Source organism: Thermobia domestica, chromosome 10 (assembly GCF_964235325.1).
Source record: "Thermobia domestica chromosome 10, izTheDome1.hap1.1, whole genome shotgun sequence".
NCBI lineage: Eukaryota > Metazoa > Arthropoda > Insecta > Zygentoma > Lepismatidae > Thermobia > Thermobia domestica.
Window position 1 is genome coordinate 64,811,733 of NC_137463.1, and position 21,288 is coordinate 64,833,020.

At 34.0% G+C, this 21,288-nt stretch overlaps 1 protein-coding gene across 1 annotated transcript in view; it reads right to left on the minus strand.

Annotated features, from left to right (window-relative positions):
* Positions 1–21,288, minus strand: part of LOC145662484 (uncharacterized) — a 534,791-nt gene that overhangs the window by 511,870 nt on the left and 1,633 nt on the right. The window contains exons 2-4 of the mRNA XM_081728093.1: positions 20,567–20,614; positions 14,756–14,794; positions 14,273–14,308 (exon numbers count right to left, since the gene is read on the minus strand). The gene's annotated coding sequence lies outside the window, so the exon portion shown is untranslated. The remainder of the gene's footprint in view (positions 1–14,272; positions 14,309–14,755; positions 14,795–20,566; positions 20,615–21,288) is intronic.

Genomic DNA, 21,288 nt, shown 5'->3' on the forward strand with positions numbered 1-21,288 from the left:
GTCTATCCATAACACTCTAATAAAATCAGAAATGACAGGGTGTCTACTAAAATTCCAAAATGAAATTTCATGACATTTTCTTTAACAAACCAATAAATTTATTAACATTCTCAAAAGCGAATTTGAGTGCGACTTGGTCGAATTTTCATGCAAGAGATAGAAGCGTGCTTTACTTGTGATTTGGTAGCGTCTAAAACCATAGATGTTTTTCGTGATGAATTTTAACGTTTTATAGAACAACAGTTTCCAGTATGTACTTATATTTGTACAGATAAAATGAATCGTGATACAAAAGCAAAATTTCATGACTTTTTCTTGACTTTCATGACCGTTTTCTGATTTCGTGACTTTTTTTAAAATCTCTTTCGTGACCGATAGACACCCTGGTAATCCAGTATGACTTCCAGTTTAAATGTAATATACAAACAACATGACTTATAAGAGACAGCGAGAAGAGTTTTTTTTTTACGAAAAAAAGGAGTTAGCGTTCTTAAAATAGGTACCATGTCTTGTTTTTCCCTGTAATCAAACGTAATTATTAGAAATAACCACTTCCGTTTTTAACGTTCATCGTTGTCCAGTCTTGTTCGAGAAATATTGAACATTCAACCTGCATTGATTTCTTGCAACCCCAAAAGGAAATTATAATGCTGTGGCTCTAAATACACTTCTTAATCGACCAAACAAAATTCACATTTATTTGATTTAATTTTAACTGTAGGTAAGACTACAGGACTTTTCAAAGAGAGGTGATTGGCGAAGTTTTCCAGAACAAAAGTGAATATGACAAACGGCAATAAATAAGCACAGTTTTTGTATTGGATTAAGTGTCCCTAGAATGTATTCCATCTCCACTCTAATCATTAGTCTATAAAACTAAGTTGTAGATATCTACTATAACTTCTGGTTTCAATTTTAATTGAAAAATGTTGGGTGGTCATGTTTACTGTCTTTAAGAGATTTTTTTTTACATAAGAAGTCCTAAAGCCAAATTTCATGTTTGTAACTTTCAAAGATTCTGAGATACCGATATGCTATTATATGAGTAATAATTCATATTCTCATCTTTTCCTTCCCCTTTATTAGTGTGGAAGGACTCGATTTTCGAGTAAAGTAATTTGTATATTTTGATTCTATTTTAATGTTTATGTCACAAAATCATTTATTAAGGTTATGGGAAATTAATGTTGTATATGTGAGTAAGTGCAAGCTGCACAATGTTGCAAATGTTTGTGTCAGCAGTTTGTAGTAAACAAATGTGTATAAGAATGTCATCGTTGAGAGTCTGGCAATGTAGGAAGGAAATGTTGACAATGTGTCTATCCTCACATTAGCCAGATTCTAGAAATTGTATAAAGTGAATCTGTAAGATTTCACGAATTTCATGAGATTACGGATGTGCGGAGAATTGCTTAGAATCGGGAAATCAGAACGTGTCGAGGATTGCAATTTTGAGTTTTGACACATGGAAGGAATTTGTCTCTCCATGTGAAAACGGTGTTGCACGTGCTGCAGCAGACGACAAGCAGACGACGGAGGTTGGACAACGCTAAACAAAACTGGAGGACGGAAAGGTTTTGGGATGGAAGTTGTGATGGAAGTTGAGAGAGAAGTTGCGAGTAGTTGATCAAGTCCTGGAAGTCCATAGAGGAGTTCTCAGGGTGCAGTTGACCGAGTCTATGATCCAGTCTTAGTGATCATTCTTTGGTTCGAGTTTGGAGAACCACGTTCTATCCGAGAATCAGCCAGATGATAGGAGGAGAAAATACTTCATATAACGACGTGGAACATCACGCAGAGAGTAGCATTGAGAGGAGCCATACCTTAATGCTCGTTTCCGTCTTTCAACAGCAAGGAGATTCAGCTTAAAGGAGCCGAGTTCAACGCCGGAACAACGAGGGAAAGACACCAGTTCATCCAGGTATGTGTAGCACCGACTCAGGGTTCAAAAGCTCAATACTTGACCGTTTCTGTACCCGTCTGGCAAATGATTCTTAATATCCGTCGTTACTAGCGTTCTGAAATCTTACAGTACACTCATAAGCATAACTAAATTCAGTGATATTAAATTAATGAAGTGGACGTATTGTTATTTGATTTATCCCCAAATGAGAAACCTCTCGCAAATTAATATCAAAGTTCATCCCACTCATTCTAGATGGTGAGTGGAAGGCATCCAGTTGCACTCAATTTTGCATCCCCAATTAGGCACTGAGTGGCTGGGTTGTCATAGTGGAGATGCTGTGAGGTCATTTTGACTATTGTAGCGATCCTAGTAATGAGACAGCATGGTCGAGATGCTTAGGGTTCGATGCCTAGCGAAGGTGATTTGTAAAGATATCAGTGGTAATTAAAAACCTCCTTCCCACCCATATGTTAAATGATATTATATTACGTAAATAAAACCCACCCTTCACACCCTCTCTACGATGAGGTGTAATTTTGAGTATTGTGATCGTATTTTCTCGAATTAGATTAAGTTATAATGTGTTAATTGATATAGTGTGAATTTAAGGTTTTGCAATAAGAAAATAGTTATCCGACTCTCCCGACAAGTTAATAAAGTAGCTCGAATATACGTGTTATAAGAATAAATAAGTTTAAGTAATTAATAAGTAAATGAGTAACGAAAGTATTCGTACGAGAGCACAAAAAGCGGCAAAAGGAGTACAGGTCGGAAGCTTGTTCAATATTGCGAGTTCGAGTAAGAAAAAGCAAGAAAGTGTGAAACCAAATTTGAAATTAGGACCCGTCGAGAATTTCCCGTCCAGTCCTATAGCAAAATCTTATACGGAAGATTTTACATCAATTTTTCCATTTGAAAGTAGCGTAATTGGTAATAAGCAGTCGAGTAGTACAAAAGAAGATAATTCAAGAGTACTTGCAAACTAACATATATGTAATTATGCACAATCACTCTTGACCAAATGTGATGAGCAAGTATTTCAGCGAACACTCACTAGATGTCGTGAGCATATACTTTGCCAAATTACATTTGAAGTTTTTGTATTTTATAATTATAGGAATTAAGAAAAAAAAGAAGATTAAAGATTCAAATATATATTTTTAATAATTTTAGGTGAAGGAATAATGATTACTGTTTATATAACTATTCTGCATAATAATACATCTTTTATTTTATTTCAAGTTTATATTTATCTTTCAATATTGATTCAGTTTATATGATGTACAGGGTGTTTATGGAAAATCGCCCTCTTACGAGGTCTACCTTGGTTTGCGAGGCAACCAAGTTTTTAAGGGGGGTCATGTGGAAGGACTCGATTTTCGAGTAAAGTAATTTGTATATTTTGATTCTATTTTAATGTTTATGTCACAAAATCATTTATTAAGGTTATGGGAATTAAATGTTGTATATGTGAGTAAGTGCAAGCTGCACAATGTTGCAAATGTTTGTGTCAGCAGTTTGTAGTAAACAAATGTGTATAAGAATGTCATCGTCGAGAGTCTGGCAATGTAGGAAGGAAATGTTGACAATGTGTCTATCCTCACATTAGCCAGATTCTAGAAATTGTATAAAGTGAATCTGTAAGATTTCACGAATTTCATGAGATTACGGATGTGCAGAGAATTGCTTAGAATCGGGAAATCAGAACGTGTCGAGGATTGCAATTTTGAGTTTTGACACATGGAAGGAATTTGTCTCTCCATGTGAAAACGGTGTTGCACGTGCTGCAGCAGACGACAAGCAGACGACGGAGGTTGGACAACGCTAAACAAAACTGGAGGACGGAAAGGTTTTGGGATGGAAGTTGTGATGGAAGTTGAGAGAGAAGTTGCGAGTAGTTGATCAAGTCCTGGAAGTCCATAGAGGAGTTCTCAGGGTGCAGTTGACCGAGTCTATGATCCAGTCTTAGTGATCATTCTTTGGTTCGAGTTTGGAGAGCCACGTTCTATCCGAGAATCAGCCAGATGATAGGAGGAGAAAATACTTCATATAACGACGTGGAACATCACGCAGAGAGTAGCATTGAGAGGAGCCATACCTTAATGCTCGTTTCCGTCTTTCAACAGCAAGGAGATTCAGCTTAAAGGAGCCGAGTTCAACGCCGGAACAACGAGGGAAAGACACCAGTTCATCCAGGTATGTGTAGCACCGACTCAGGGTTCAAAAGCTCAATACTTGACCGTTTCTGTACCCGTCTGGCAAATGATTCTTAATATCCGTCGTTACTAGCGTTCTGAAATCTTACAGTACACTCATAAGCATAACTAAATTCAGTGATATTAAATTAATGAAGTGGACGTATTGTTATTTGATTTATCCCCAAATGAGAAACCTCTCGCAAATTAATATCAAAGTTCATCCCACTCATTCTAGATGGTGAGTGGAAGGCATCCAGTTGCACTCAATTTTGCATCCCCAATTAAGCACTGAGTGGCTGGGTTGTCATTAGTAAGAGATAAAAGAAATGCTGAAACACGTGTTAAATTATTTTAAATTGGAAATCCAAATACCAAATTTTAAGTTCCCAGTCCTATACGTTTCGTAGATAAGGGTATCATATTAAAATAACTCGCACCCCAATTCCTCCTCTTTTCGTGAATTTTCAAAATTTTTTTCTTAGTTGTACACCACGTCACAAATCCTATGTAGGTGTAAATTCAAAGTTTCTAGATACTCCCTAGAGCAGTGACTCCTAATCTAGGGGTGCGAGTCTGTGATAGAACTAAATTTAAAATTACAAATATTACGAATGTTGCAACAAACATTAAATTAAATATCATTTAAACACGAAATAACTATTGTGTAAGAAATGTGGTTACATTAAGGACAAAACTGGTAAAATATAATATTCACCTGCACTACAATGCTATGCAAGGTATTGCTGGAAATAAATATAAATTTGTAAGAATATGGCTATTATTATTTACTATTATTATATGCAAGCCCGTTCTTCGTACGGGTAGAATAGGTTTATGGGAAACATTTGAAAGTTATATTTGATCACCCTTTCCCCGTTACGTAACTTATTTGAACAAAAGTGAAATAAAACCCCTAGCTCGACTATGTTCAAAAATGTGTTTCATACGATGCAGTATTTATTATTTGCAAGAAATCTAAATTCTCTTTTGCTCTAACGATTCTTTTTTTTCAAAGTGAGTTGTTAAAATAGAAATGTCCCACGTGCTAAATATGTTTAAAAAATTATTCCAGACATTTCAAAACTTTGTCACCCTGTAACCTTTTTGGAAGCAGAATTTTCGAAAACGCTGGGGCATGTCCAGATGGTGACTTCGTTAAGTAAAAAGTTTATATACCTAGTTTCATCTCCTTGGCTTGGAAGATATTTAATTTTTGCCCTATATATACTAACTCCTCCACCCTCTTAGGATACGAATTTTAATGAAACTGACATGATTAAAAATGGTTTCAGCCAAGTGCTAACTATGTTCTAAAATTCTCAAGCATTTTTCATGAGATGAGACGGAAGTGGAATTTCCTAGAATTTTGGTTTTTATATTAAATTTCATGTTCACACATGAGAGATTTGTAAGATACTGTACTTTTAGCAAATATTTTAGACGTTGACCCCTCCCCTTAGGATACGCATTTCAGTGTAAGTGATGTGATGAAACCATGCTCTAGAATAGTTCTAAATATGTTCAGTAATTATCCTGGAACATTTTATGATGATGAGACAGCGAACGCCGATTTAAATGTTGAGAAATAATTAAATTAATTCCTCCTTCCTTCTGTTTAAAAGGAGAATTTCGAAAACTCTGAATTACGTATTCCATTCTTTTTAGTTCAAAGTTTATATACCAAGTTTCACATTTCGAATTAAGCGAATTTCACATTTCATGACTTTTTCTGAATAAATAGTGGTACATATTAATATTATAGAAATCCTCTCTCTTCTCCATCTTTAAAAGAGTGGAATTTCCGGAAACATACGTTCAATTATTTTTAGTTAAAAAGTCAAAGCCAAATTTCACACCTCAAACATAAGCAAATTCAGAAATTTTAATAGGTAGATACTATCCTCCATCCTCCTCTTAGGACAGAATTTTCGGAAAAGCTGTACGTGTAATGGTTTGTTTTTAATTGAGAGTAATTTTGAAATTGCACATGTCCAATATAAAGAAGTCTTACATTTATGATTTTCTAAAAATAAAAATATAAAATACACTTGTAAAATTATTGGTATTTGGAACCACTCCTTTACAAACACAAATGAAGGATGTGAAGACTACAAAGGGAGTGAATTAGAATAGATACAAGAATTTTCAATTATACTAATGTAAAGTTATTATTTTCGTCTCCTTAAACATGAAACAAACATTGAAAATATACTGAAAGATTTTCATTGTTCTTCACCATTTTATATCGCTATGCGACTCGAAGCTTTCCGAAGTACTATATTTGTAACTTAGACAACATCTTGGTGAACCTTATGGGATCAAAACAATTCCCAAAACATAGAACAGAGAAAAAGAATTTTCTACAGCCTGTAGTTCCCATTGTCGAAGGGACACAACATATAAATGTAGAATTCGAAAATAACGACTACCTGATCCTGCGTACGACTACCTGTTTACCCAGCGTATCACTCTGGTACGAACATTAATTTGCTTGCAACTTATTCACTATATTCTCTCTGTATCCTGTAGGGACACTAGCGAAGGACGGTAATATTTAAAAGGTACTGAATTCTTATAGATTTAGTGTCCAATTCATCTGCTTTTTAAAACAAAACTTGTTTTTGGCAGAAATAAAGTTAACAACATTATTGTGTTTGGTACATGTAGACATACATCTTGCGAGATAACTTAAATGTCAATCTATTTCCTTCGCTTAGTATATTAGCAATAAGTAGATCTTTCTAAAATAAACTATAACGGGAAGTATAATTTTTATATTTTTCTGAAACATTTGTGTTTCTGACATGTGATATTTACAGAAAAGAATTCAATAATAATATTCTTCACTTATTATTTACATGATATTAATGTAGAAATAATCCCTACCAATACATTGTACGATTTATTTTACTTCTTCTGTCCGTTTAAAAATCCTATGTGTAAGTCGTCTTATTACCTAATATTTTAAATATTGTCTTGTATTCAAGTATTATTTCAAGTATTAATTAACATTATTATATCAAACGATCACACACTCATATCAAGCATTAACGTTATAATGATCTAGGTTCATCAAGCATTAACGTTATAAGGATCGATACTTGAGCGTACATACCACCAGTGAGACATACCTGCAGATACCTTCTTTTCTTTGTTCTTTACCTCCAATATCCAGAATCTATCACTTCCAATTCTCGAACGTTTAAAGTAATACACGTATCCTGGCGTGCCTACAGGACTTCTTTCCCCCAGAGCTTTGCCATAAAGAATGTTTAATAATGTCCTCCTCCCCACTTTTATTTACATTACATAATATTCACTTCACAGACGATAAAATGGTAAATACAGATATGTTTGTGAAATAAAGTGACCTTAACGAAACTGGAGATGCATAAGTAATAAAAATACACTAACGGTAACGTGTTTCTAATAATCACATTCCTGGATATAAAATTTTATCGTATTGCATCCTAAGGCAAATATAATTTTGTTTAAGATAATTCATATATTTTTGATATTGTACAAGCACAAAGATGATACACATTTTACCTTTTAAAGTTAATGGACTCCCAAGCCGAGAAGAAAATAAAATTCTTATTTAAAAAAATAACAACGTATAGTTTAAAGGCATTATATATGAATATAATGAAATCTTGACCTTATTTTATTGACACTCTCTTAAATTATCTCTTAAGAATTTAAATTAAAAAGACAATACGTTATTTTCAGTCATTTTGGTTTGATCTTCTATAATATGTTTACAATACAACGTAATTACTGCGAGACAGGATATTTACAAACGGGAATCGTAGTTCATTAGACTAATAACACAAGTCTGCACCCGGAAACCTGTTTGCATACGTTTAGCTGACTTTTTACGCTTCTGGGTGCACCGAAGTCGAAAATGTCCCCCGTTTCTTCATTGGGCATACATTTTGTGCACAATCAAAATGTTACGTGGTCAAACAGGTAGCTGGGAATCTCTAAATTCCAAATGCATCACACGAAAATAAAAATGAACATGGAGGATTAAATGTATTTGTTCTTCCCGAAACATGATAATACATGTATATGGTCCGGATGTAGGTCACTGATACATATCGTAATGTATGATGAATGAGAATACGATATTGCAAAGAAAAACCAAAAATAATAAATTTGTTCATAAGACGAATTTTCTAAGATTACATTTTAGACTTGTAAAATGCTGGTAAGTAGTTCGGCTACACTGTTTGTTGCTCAAATACACGAGTACACAGTATGCGGGATTTTATTGGCCCTGATTCTAAGAAACTCTTTTCCAACAAAGACTTAATCAGTTCAATGACTCTAACTCAAAAGAGGCTTGGGTTGCCTTTACTGTGGTCATCAAAAAGTCTTGAAAAAATCGAAAGCACCCATAGTACAAGGAAATGGTGTAAAATGTTGCCGGCGTTTCGAACGTTTGGTTGCACAAATGAACTCAAAAGTCCATTTTCTCAACTCCCACCTTGACTACTTTCCTGACTATGTGGGAGCAGTGAGTGAAGAGAAGGGGGAGCGTTTCCATCAAGATATCAAAGAAATGGAACGACGGTACCAGGGAAAATAGAGTCCAACAGGCTACTGCTGGATGTTGTTTAGGGATCTTCCGCAGCCACCTACAACAGGACCAGCTTCTAACGGAGTTTGGCCTTTAAAAAGATTTTACAAGCAATCTTATTAATGGTGGTATATCTTTTTTGTCTTTATGTGCGCGCGTGTTTACGTACATTAATTTGTGTTACGCAGTTAATGGTGTTTCTGCAAATCCCATATTTGTGTTCATATTTTCGTTCAACAATGACCACCCGTTTATTCGAAACTCAGGCGTCCCATGACAAAGTGGTTGTCATTCTTGGATTCAGCGCACCCTAACATATAAAAAGCTGTTAACTAAACTGCAGCAGCTTAGCATTGTTTAATATTTGCAGACTTGTGTAATTGTAATATAGTACATAACTGCATGAGCAATTACTAAATCACCGTGAATTACCGGTATAACGGAAAGTCAGAGCTCGTCACTTAATATAAAAAAGCTATGCTTGGACTGCCGATATTAAATATAATATTACAGAGGAGTTAGCATGCTCTTAAATCTGTCGGTATTAAATATGCAGGTTATATACATTGAACTATTCAGGAAATAGAAAACAGTCCCTATTGTTGCCAAATACTTTTTGATATTTTATATAACCAATATATATATATATATAGTCTGACTTATATTTGATCCACAATAATGTTAATCATCTGTAAGGAGTGCAAAGTAAAAGCGTAACTGACTGTAGTTACGGTTGGAATAATATGAAGCATGTCTTTGACAAATACGAGAAAGTGATTTTATGTAGTTATAACGCATTCCTTAATTGAATGAGCTTTATAATATATATTATAATGTAATGTCAAGTTATTAGAAATGAAATATATTATTATAATTAGATTGTGATAAATTACAGAGTAAACTATATCTTTATAATTTTACTACATATTGATGAAATTATATATACTATAGTGCTTTTCTGACATAGGAAACTAACTACTTTGACAGTTCTAGAAACAGCTGGCACTGAGATAATTAGACTACATCCTAGGAATATTACATGCGAAATGTTGTTGTATACATCAAAATAAATTATCACAAAAATGATTGATTCACGTGGTTAAACAAAAGAAATTAAAAGTTAGAGATATGCAACTCTATTTTGAAGCTTTCATAAAGTGTATTAGTTTCCATTTTTATATAACTTAGATAACGGAAGTGGATTCTAATTGTTTCAGTTTGTTGGAAAGGGATACGGATATTACTAGTTCTTAACTTGCAATGCCTATTTAATTCACCAAGGCGTAGCGAGCAGCAAGTAAATATGCGAAATGTGGACAGATTATGGGGACAGCTGTATACTCTAGTATCACGATCTCCATTTCAATTCCGATTAGAAAGAACACGAAGCACTCTCCGAGCTCTGAGATAGTGATGCTTTAGAATACCACGATGCACACATGCATTGGAGTTCAAAACTCAAAGGAAAAAATATTATATCAATAATCAAGAGATTAACTACCAAGATCAGTTAAACTAGTATGATTCATTAGCGTTAGAAGTGTCCACACTGGCGTCTTTGCGCTGAGAACTGATGGAGAACCCTTTATCGCTAAACCAACGTTTAAGATTATTTACATTAAAGAATACGTTACTATTATTTAGTATATGGTATCCAAGAGCAGGAAAGTAGTTTTGAAAGGAAACACAGTTGGCATCGAAGTAAAAAATGAAGTACTATAACTCATTCAGAAATGCAATATCAGCATCATAAGTATGTGGCTCAAGTAGCTATTAATTATGAGTGAAAAGCACAAACCGTAATGTGATAAATAATAGTAATAATAAATAATATAGTACAAATATAATTATATTGTAATATATAAAGGTAACCAAGAAAGTCCTATCACTTTTACACACATAAACTTCGAAAATCGATATCTCACTTTAGACGTACATGGAAAATCAAAAATAGTCCCCATCAACATCGACTACCTTCTACAATCGTTCTGGAAGGCCATGGATTCCATCGCGGATAAATTCGTGAGCCGTGAAGCAAAGAATGTATCAAGTCCATTTTGTACCTCTACTATGGATTTGAACTACCGTCCTCTAAGGTGATTTTCCAAGGAATGGAACAGGTGATAATCGAATGGCATAATGTCCGGGGAGTATGGCGGATGCAATAGTATTTTTCATTAAAGACGTAGAAGTGTGTCTTGGGTCATTCTGCGCACTTTGGACTTAGCGTTATCCAGTAACACGAGGACCCCTTTTCGATTCAGGAGTTTTGAGTTTCTCTTCAACACAGCTCAACTGATGAGAGTACTCAGGTGTATTGATGCTCTGACCAGCTAGTAGCAATTCCTGATGACCAGCTAGTACCACTGCCGCCAACAATGCACAAAACACAAAAGAGGACCTTCTTCTAGTGCCATGCTGGTTTCGGTTGTTCTGGAACCGGTTCATCGGATGTTATTCAATGATGACGGTGCCATGTAGCTTCGTACAGGACACACTTCTCATCACATGTGGAAACTCTGTCCAGAAATGGCTCCTTCCTCAGACGAGACAGCAAAGAAACATAGGTGTCTACTTGTGTGGCCTTGTGAACCGATTTCAAATCATGTGGGACACATCGACCCAACTTGTAGCGCTTCCCAAGTTGATGGAGGTGCTGCCGAATCGTTTCTCCACTCACACTAATTTGTAGTCCCAGATCCTCACATGTGTGGCCAATGTTCGACTCAATTACCAACTGAAGATCTTAATTTTTTACATGCATCAGTCTTCCTGAACATGATGCGTCTTCCAGTGCTTAGTCAAGGTCCTTAAACTTGTTGAACTACAGCTGCACTGTTCGCGTAGTCACGACCATCTAACAAAAGGCCTGGCATTTCTTCGCCCCGCTGTAGCGGCGTTTGACCCCAGTTTGAATTCGTACAGCACACACGTATTTATGACCCTCCGTGCAGGTCCCATGTTCACTCTGTCCTTTCGCAAGTTCAGGGATAATTAAATTGCCACAACCAGGTAATATGTTGGATATGTCGACACCAAAACTGACCTTCTGTTTATCTTCATTCACCTTCAACTCAGGGTGTGATAGCCAATTGAATACAGACCTCTACAAAAAGTGGCAGAAAATTTTCGCTACTGCACAATTGTAAACTATCAGAGCTTTAAGACGTTTCTTCCGATTTCTCATGTCATTTTAGTTTGCATATGTATGGTGTTCCAGCTGTAATGTTACATGTGCCAAATTGATTCATTTTCGTCTGTCGGCATGTACACTGTGTGTAAGATACTAATTTCTGGAGGTAACTTATATTTCGAGTACGTCATATGTCGCAGAAGACGTGACATGATACAAGTTAGTTATTTTCCGTTCTATCAGAATTTGAACCATGGATTGAGATATTTCTTTTCATATGTGTCGACTGTGGGACAATGTCCCAAACAAAGCGGGCCATTGCTACAATCGTGTTCTAGTTACGTTATACCAAAAAATACACCAGATATAATAGCAGAATGTAAACGTTATTTTCCTAGTTTTAGCACGTGAGACGGTGTCCCAGCAGTAGTGGGACATGTTGGCATTTGTCGAGTAGTTACATGTCGATATCAACACACGTTGGCCACATTTCAATATCGATCATGCGATCCCACTACTGACATTCATTTAGTTTACCCAGTTTCTTTGTGAGTCCCCTTGCACAATTTCAACCTGGTCTCAGTTGCTGCATCCTTACTGGTATGCAGCAGTGCACATCATATTGCATCGGTTTGATAGAATGCTATTGGTGAATTGGCAACGGCTTTCATGTTTTTGATGCTATTCTTTACATTTCCGACGCTTTGAACTCCTGTTTACTGAGTATGAGTGCATTTCTGGGCATTTTTCTTTACGTGTCTTCACACATGTGGATCACCCTGCTTCACCTGTTGTGCTTTACCGACACTCCAGATATCTTTCTAGAGCATTTGAGTACAAATTCGCCACACTTAATACTTAGAATATCACTGTTGGCTAGCATCCATACCTGGTGATTATGCAACCACACACAACGGGCATAAAGGTGTCCGCCATTTTGTATTTGTTCCAGATATCGACTTAATACAAACGAATTATTGTTAACTGGAAGAAACCCTATCAATTCATATCCAATTAGATCAATTTTCATTTGGCAGATTATCCGGCATTCCCTACGTTCCTTTGGGGAATCCCTTGCGTGTGCATGGTAGGATTGTGAAACATTCAAAATTCAATACATCAGGTATGACTTCTTCAGTGAAATTTTTACCCGCCCTCTTTACGTTGGATTGTTTCCGAACTATTGGCGTCCGAAAGTCATTTTCTCACGCTTTCGGCAGCTTGTAGATCCGAAACTATGCCCGAAAACTGAAAGTTCAAGATAACATTTTTTCTTGTCTCAGTGGCAGGAGTCAACTCCCAAGAGTTGTAACACTTATTTTGCAACACCCGATATATATATATATATATAAATATAATGTATTTACCATCGGTCTTCAAATTGGTTGTGGCATAGCGGCTGGATACTTACTGGTTAATATCGGGATTAGCATACATATTTATTGTTTCTTACATTCATTATATTCTTTAGTTTTCTTTTTATTGACTTTCTATAATATGACTTGAAATCGTGCTAAAACAATAAATAAATCACTATACAATATTTTTTCTTTCCATGTAGGAACAGTTATTTCTCTTTGATCGATTTATTCTTTCTTATAAGAAAATAAGTTAAAAGTATCGATAGTTTGATATGAAAATGAATCAACATGAAAATTCGAAACTATTTACTTTCCAAACCAAGATATTGACAAGATTATATTTTTCAACTGCGAGACTCAATCGCATAATAAGTTGTTAGTGGTATAAAGAAACATCGACGCCTTATGTAATACGTATTACTAGTCACACATATAGATTAATAAGTTTTAAAGTATTAAAGTTCCAATCCTTTTAAAACAAAATACAGTTATTAATTACATATTTACATTTTCGTATGTCAAATAATGCGAAGTGTATCTTGATTTTAGTTTTCACAATGGCCACTTTGGCGTCACATTAAGAGTTTGATAAACGCCTTATGGAAACTTCCATATTTCGAAATACGATATACACGTATGCAACTATTTATGTTTGAAAATCCTACTAAAGGTTTTTCAGCAGAGTTGTCCACACATCTTAAGATAACTCAAGGTAGGGAAGATTTATTCAATTTCTCCTTGATTTATGTCAATGCAGTTATTCATCTCTGTGCAATCTTCATGGTAGTTTTATGACATTAATCGTTGTTAACAGTAACATTTCATTTCTAAGTACAACGTTAGCTCCATGCATTAGTCAAACTCTTAATAAGACACTATGAAAATGTACATATGGCGAAATAGATTTAAATATATATTCATATATTAATTTATTCCTGGTTAAAGTAATTATGTGGATAACTGTTGTTATTCAACCATACACTGAATATTTGAATTTTGCCTTACTATGGAATTGACATGACTCGCCAAATCTATAAAATGTATTTTAGAATTAAATAATTTATATGTAAGAAGACTATTATTTTTACTTACAGGTCCTTGAAGCACGCCTCTGCGTCCAGATGGCACCTAGAAAACAGAATGTAGATATTAATTCTAAAATATATTTTTTCGTATTTCTTTCCAATTATAAATAATTAAGTGCGACGGTTTTATAATTTAGAAAATATTTATGAATATTTTAGCAATGAGCTAAAGCGACATGCATGTTATAGCATAAAGCAACATGCATGTTATAATCACCTATGAGTTGTAAATTAAAATTTAGCTTATGCCTTAAACGAGAAGTATCTCACAGTAATCCATTATATATCAGGTAATCCTTAGTGGTAAAAATTGTTGCCCTATTTCTAATCAAATATATATAGTTAAAACTATGTATATCTATTATATCTAACTATATAAAATTATATCTAACTATATATAAATCAGTCTATTCATTTTCCATTATTTATATTATTTAACATTGTCATGCTATTGGAAAACCCCAGTATTAGGATTTCAAGCGATACTTACAAGATCACCACACTGATTGAGGAGATATCTGACATATTCCTAAAATGAAATAGTATAATATCAGTTTTTCTTTTCTCAATTTATTATTAGACCTTTTGTTATGAATATAGAATTGTGCATTCGATTTGTGTAGGATTATCACTTTCGTTAAACGTAATTCCAACGTTGTTAGTAGGGTTTAGATTTTAGTTAAACGGGACACTTTTACATACTATTCTTAAACTTAAGATCACACTCCTTAGTATAAGAGATAGTTTTTCGAGCTCAATCCTGATAATCGTATCTCGATAACGAGATATTATGGAGAATTATTTTTCCTTCCCTAAAGTTCCTCATTTCAAAAAGTTCCTTATTACGTTAATAAGTCACGTATTGCGACAGTGATAGGCCATGGACAGTTATCTCACTGAATTACCTTAAAATGATCGTTGAAAATAAGTTCTTTTAGATTCCAAATTCAGAACTATGCTTCCGTGACATACACCCTTTGTACTCACGGAAGCTATTAAACACAGAATCAATTAACCTATGATAAGTTTCGAGTTGAAATAAAAGCTTTTTTTATCATTAAGAGCTGGTAAAGCTAAACAAAGGGTTATCCTGTTAGTATTCTTTTCTTAATAGAAATAATCAAATATAGTTCAACATTTATTCATTTTCCTGTTACGTCAATTTGCTTTATTGTGTTTCCATGCACTGTCTTTGCGTCTTTCAGAACATCTCCCGTAAAACAATGGCACAATAAACGATGTTACTGTGTTTCTCGTTTGCCACCTTCGTACTGAAATATCCACGTTCTTAAACAACTTTCATATTGTAAAATTATATTTATTCAGCTCCGTACAATATACATTATTTGGTTTTTCTCTTGGATTTGAGTACTATTTTTATATCATAGTATATATTATTCATTAGCCATAAGGGTTTGATTTTGAATTTCAGTGTTAAATTCTAACTCATGCTCTGTTAACATTACTACTATTAGTCTAAAATACACTTACGATTAAATTACTTAGTAATTTGTATTGTTTTCTTGTTTATTTACTTTTTGTAGTAACTCGATATCCTCATTTTATATATCATTTATACAGTAACCGAACTTATATGACGTACAGTATCGCAAATATTTAGTTTGCGATAATATGCTGCAATATTCCAAAAATGATACATGCATACCATTGGATATTTTCAAGTTCCATTGCAACTGTGAATCATCTATATCTTCATTTTTATTTCACCGTTAAAATGAAGGGAGAAATACTTTTCACTTCGTTTTTTTTTAATGAGGTTATGTAATCTTATATTCACACTCTGCTTCTCCCTTAATATAGTTATCTGTTTTACTTTTATTAACTAAATAACTAACTCTATGGCCTACAAAATCCACAGGTTCAATGCATCGTTCGCAAATGCTCAACATTTTTTACTTACGAAATTTGATCCAGTTCAAATTTTGTATTTCCGTTTTTGCGGGATCCATCTTAATATTTTCGCTCCATCTCAGCTTACTTGTTCCTAATGAGCGTCTGCCAATTGGATTTCCAGTTAAAAACTAAGAAGTGTTCCTACTTAACTAAATTTTGTAAACATGAACTGAACACCCAAGCTTATTAGCCTTGATAAGAATAAAAATAGTGGGGTCCGAATATTCTTCTCACAATTGTTGTGTCATATTTTAATCTGCGTCTTACCTTCAGATTACGGAATCCTGCTTCGTACAACTATAAAGTGCAATAAACATAGTTGTCGCTTTGTATGCCACAAAATGCCTCGATATAATTCAAAACGACAAAATATTTTGAACTGAATAGTATTACAAGTCCCTGCTTTGTCTGGACGTTTATTTTTTTTTTTGGATGTGATTTTTGTCTGTTAATAATGATAGTATATAATTAAAAGTTGTATTTGACTAAATTGTTATTTGATATGTTTGGCGGATCCGCAATTTGATGTATTATAATCTTGGTCAACTTCGATGCATCTACTCAAAAACCCAAGTACTTGCAAGAATTTTGTAAAACAATTGTATGTCTTTCAATTATTCTCCTATTCTTCTATCTCAGATGTACCTAATCACCATACACCAGAAGTTTTCAAACTGAGGCAGGGAATGTTGTCAGCTTAGGCGTGAGAACTTTCGGAAAAGAAGATTCTACAAAGGAACATATTGATGATGCAACACGCATACGTAAGTCTGCATCTTCTTCTTTAGTAGCACATAGTGGACTAAATTTTATCACCTCTGTTCCACGCACGATCAGAGATGGTCCTTTCAACTTTGGCTGGAACGTATATATGGCTTATTCGGTTTCCAGTTACGATCTTCAACTTTATCTCTGAGGAATGATGTGTCTTCTCCAATGATGTTGGAATTTTGCATGACTTCTTGTTTGCGAGATATTCTATTATTAATCTTATGACGATTCTTGAGTTTGAATATTTTCTAGGAACCAGTTTTAGGGACCACCATTAAGGAACAGTTTTATTTGTTTTATTTAAATCGGTCGAATTTTTAATGATGTTTCAGTTCAACTCGTTGTTTTCCTTATTTCGTTGCCAGTAGTTTTCTTTTTATTTTTTGTATTTGGCAACTCTTAGAAGAAAATACAAGGAAACATTTGTTTTGACAGTAAACAGAAAGAAAGTAGCTGGAAGTATTTTATGTGCAATGGTTTTGTCTTAATTACAATAAAATAGATCGCTTCTTGTAGACAGATTTGTTATAGATACGTTTATAAGAAAGACGGCAAAGTAACATGAATTTAATAATTTAGAAAATATTGGAATAGAACAACAAAAACAGAAGTATATGATATAATGAAAGTTATTTGAACTTCCGTTTCATCAATAATACTGATAGTAATGAAGAAAGGCCTCAGCATGTAATTTGTCAGAAAGCTTTGGCTTCAAATAGCATGGTTCTCAATAAGTTTAAGTTGCATTTAGAAAATATGAACACTAATTTACAAGGTAAGAATTTACTTTTCCCGGAAAGCAACTGAAGTGAAAAAAATGCAGTTTATCTGCAAATACCTTTGACGGGAAAGCTCTTCTAGGATCGTACCAAGTAGCATATCGTGTATCAGAATGAGCGAAATATCACACTATAACTGAGGAACTGATTATACGGCAGACAATTGATGTAGTCTCGATTATGATTGGCAAATTTGCTGTCGAATAACAGCATTGCCGATGATATAAATGAACAATTAATCCGGGAACTAAGGCGGAAGGGATTCGCGATTCACTTCGGTGATGTAACTGATACCAATAATGAAGCGACGTTCATTTGCTATGTGAAACTGATACACGATAATCATTAATTCTTGGATGATCTTTTGTTTTGTGAGAAAATCGCAGTTGGAAATATAGAAAATGAATTGTTTTGAAACTGTGGACATGGTCATATCAGAACACAAACTGCACAGGGGAAATGTATAGGAATATGTAGAGGTGTTAACCGCTTTATTTTAGGTTATTAAGCATTACATGCTTAAGACTTTCATTCGTAAGACAGTCCCTAATGCACTCTGCTCTCACTGCAGTATACACAAGGAATCCTTTGCTTTCAAGGATATCAGTACTCAATGAACTAGATCAAAATTCGCCCCAAAATAGCCATATTTGTTTTAGAATTGTGTCCTAATATGCGAGATGAACTTATTTCTTTCCTGTAATATTGCAACTCATGTTGGTTATAATATGGTAACTTAATTTGCCCTATTATTGACCTTAAACACATACTGTACTCGTATCTTTTTTATGAATATCATCCCATTGCTGAACATTCCATCAAGTCTGCCTCTATTCAGAAGCTGGCAATCAATTGTGATATTTTTGAGAAGTAGATGTATTAATGTGCCCTTACAAAGAAATGATAGAAGCATTTCTCAGTTTTCAGGCTTCAGAAAGGAAGTTGCTGCTTTGCAAGAGAAGGATTTCATATGGGGAAATTACTGATTGCTTTCCTACTCTAAGCAAGCTATTAGAAGGAACAAGGGACCAGCTAAATGAAGAAATATAATTACTGTTTGATGAAACCTTAACACAACTGAGTCATGATATCATTTAACGCATAGAATCTACCAAATTTGACCACAAGGGAAGAGAATGAGCTTATTAATCTTTCTTCAGACAGCACATTGAAGCCAAAGTTGTATGAATATTTGTTAGAATTTTAGAGCTCATTGAAGAATGAGGTTCCAGAATTAGGCAAGAGAACCTTACGGTTGCTCCTTCCTTTTGCAACTATTTATCTCTGAGAAATCAGATTTTCAATCATGATGGTGATTGAATCCAAATTTATACAAAGAATAATGAATTGCAAGAAAAAGATGAGCTCTGTTATTTCCTATCGTCTCTTTAAAACGTCTGTTTTAATGTGATATTTCCGTTAGTGATTAATAAGAAAACAAAGACCATCGCAGTGACAGTCTTTACTTGAGGTACACATGTATCCCTGTATTTATGTTGATGACGCATTTAATTGGTTGAAAGATGAGACGCGTTCAGATTTTTGAGGTTGGTGGACGCCTTAACTGCAAGAATATTGATAACCGCTGCAACACACCGTAAACGGGAAAACTTTTCAGCTCTATTCTCTGGTAGCTACTTCTAATTTTCTTAAAGAGGTGATTCATCAAACATACAAGTAAGATAGAATATTCATATTGATCTGAGGTGCAAATGCCCAATTAAAATATCCATATTCATTATATGTTAAAAAAAAATCGAAGTGATACTATAATGCTTTAGATAATGACAATATATAATCTCCCGACATGCTGAGATTTCAGTGTGGACCCAAGTAGACAGCAGGTAAACATTGAAACACTGGACAATTAATACTTAGGCAAGACGTCCAACGGCTATAGCCCGTAATTTTCAAAGTTTTTTATGTTCCAAATAATGAACGCTGCAATATATTTTATTGTGGAATATTTTTCCGATTTTATGATATAAACGTGACAAACTTTCATCACGTGTTTTTCTGAACACAGGGAATTGTCACGTTTGGTATTACCGATGCTTCAAAATTTCAGCTTTATCATTTTGCTTTCATTGCTTTTCATTCGTATGTATTATTTACTATGCACAAGCTTGGAATGAGAACATATTTGAGAATCCTGTTTGAATATTGTCTGGGAATTGTATCTTAAACCACAATAAATTTCCACGTGGTGTCTTTTATACAGCCATTGCACGTATGCGTTTGTGTTTTACGAATTACTTATTAAAGCTGCCATAATTCTGAATTTCCTCTAACTTGGAATGTGCCATTTCTCCGATTTGAAAGAAGTGTGTGTTTAAACTTATAATGCTGACGCTTCTGAAAAGCTCCTTAGCTTGTTACTATCACTTTTATACACTGGTTCATATAGTCCCTTTACTCTCATTTTGATATGCTTAATTATCTTGTTTTTTTCTGTAGCTCATTAACTCGTTATGGTTCGATGTAAGACTTATACATAATGCTGTTGATACAGTCCATGATATAATGTTTATTAAGGAAGTCCACACACTTTAATAAGAATCTATGGAGAATACTGCTGCAGCGCAAACTAAATAGCGATCTTTACGAGAATAGAACGAGATTATATGCCTGAAATTTATCAATATAAAATACGTCTTTCCAGTGACAAATGCTTAATAAAATTTTATTTTAGAATATTCTCTAAATACAGCCAGAAGCTAAACGTATAAATATCGCTATCGACACCAACATTAGGAAAATAAATGCTCAATAGATTGTGCACTATGCACAATTACATTGGTACAAATATTGACAGATATGAAGTAGACAATACGTACCAAAAATTCTGCAATGTTTTTGGTTTTAACTTCTGCTACAAAGTTTTCCTGTAATATACGTAAAGTTTACTGCATTACTATATCTTTCAAGCTGACTTCCAATGTTCATTACAAATTAAAAAGTAATTGTTATCAAATAAACAACACAAATTATGCACGTATTATTTTGCTTTCCGAGAAAGATAAAGTGGTTTTTGACTTCAGCAGAACAAGGACTCGATCAGCTATTATATAACAGTGGCATTTGTTTTTTGGGAGCTTAATTTACTATTATAACTAGGATACCATCAAATTTTCTGCTAGACATTTGAACATGTACAATACATACATATCAGATAGTGTTATAATATTTTCAATGGCCACTATATTTTAGATATTTGTACAGCAACAACGTAATGTATTGGATTCTAGAGTATTTAGTTACCATTACGCAGTTCTTCTGAGTAAAATTTTAAAACATTCAATTTGTTCTTTACATACATACTATTATAAATGTGAAGAAATATATTGTCCCATATAGTCATTAGAGACGTGCTTTCAATTTAAAAGGATGTGCTTTAAATTTAAAAAATAACACATGTGTTTTTTTTATTTTAACAATGTTTCCGAAAAATATCTTACGAAATTTTCAATGTTTTTTTCGCTTCTTATTTTGTATACGATTGCCATCACATTCAAAAAAAAAGTGAATACAAAAAAAGTAAAAATTTGCATTTTTGTTA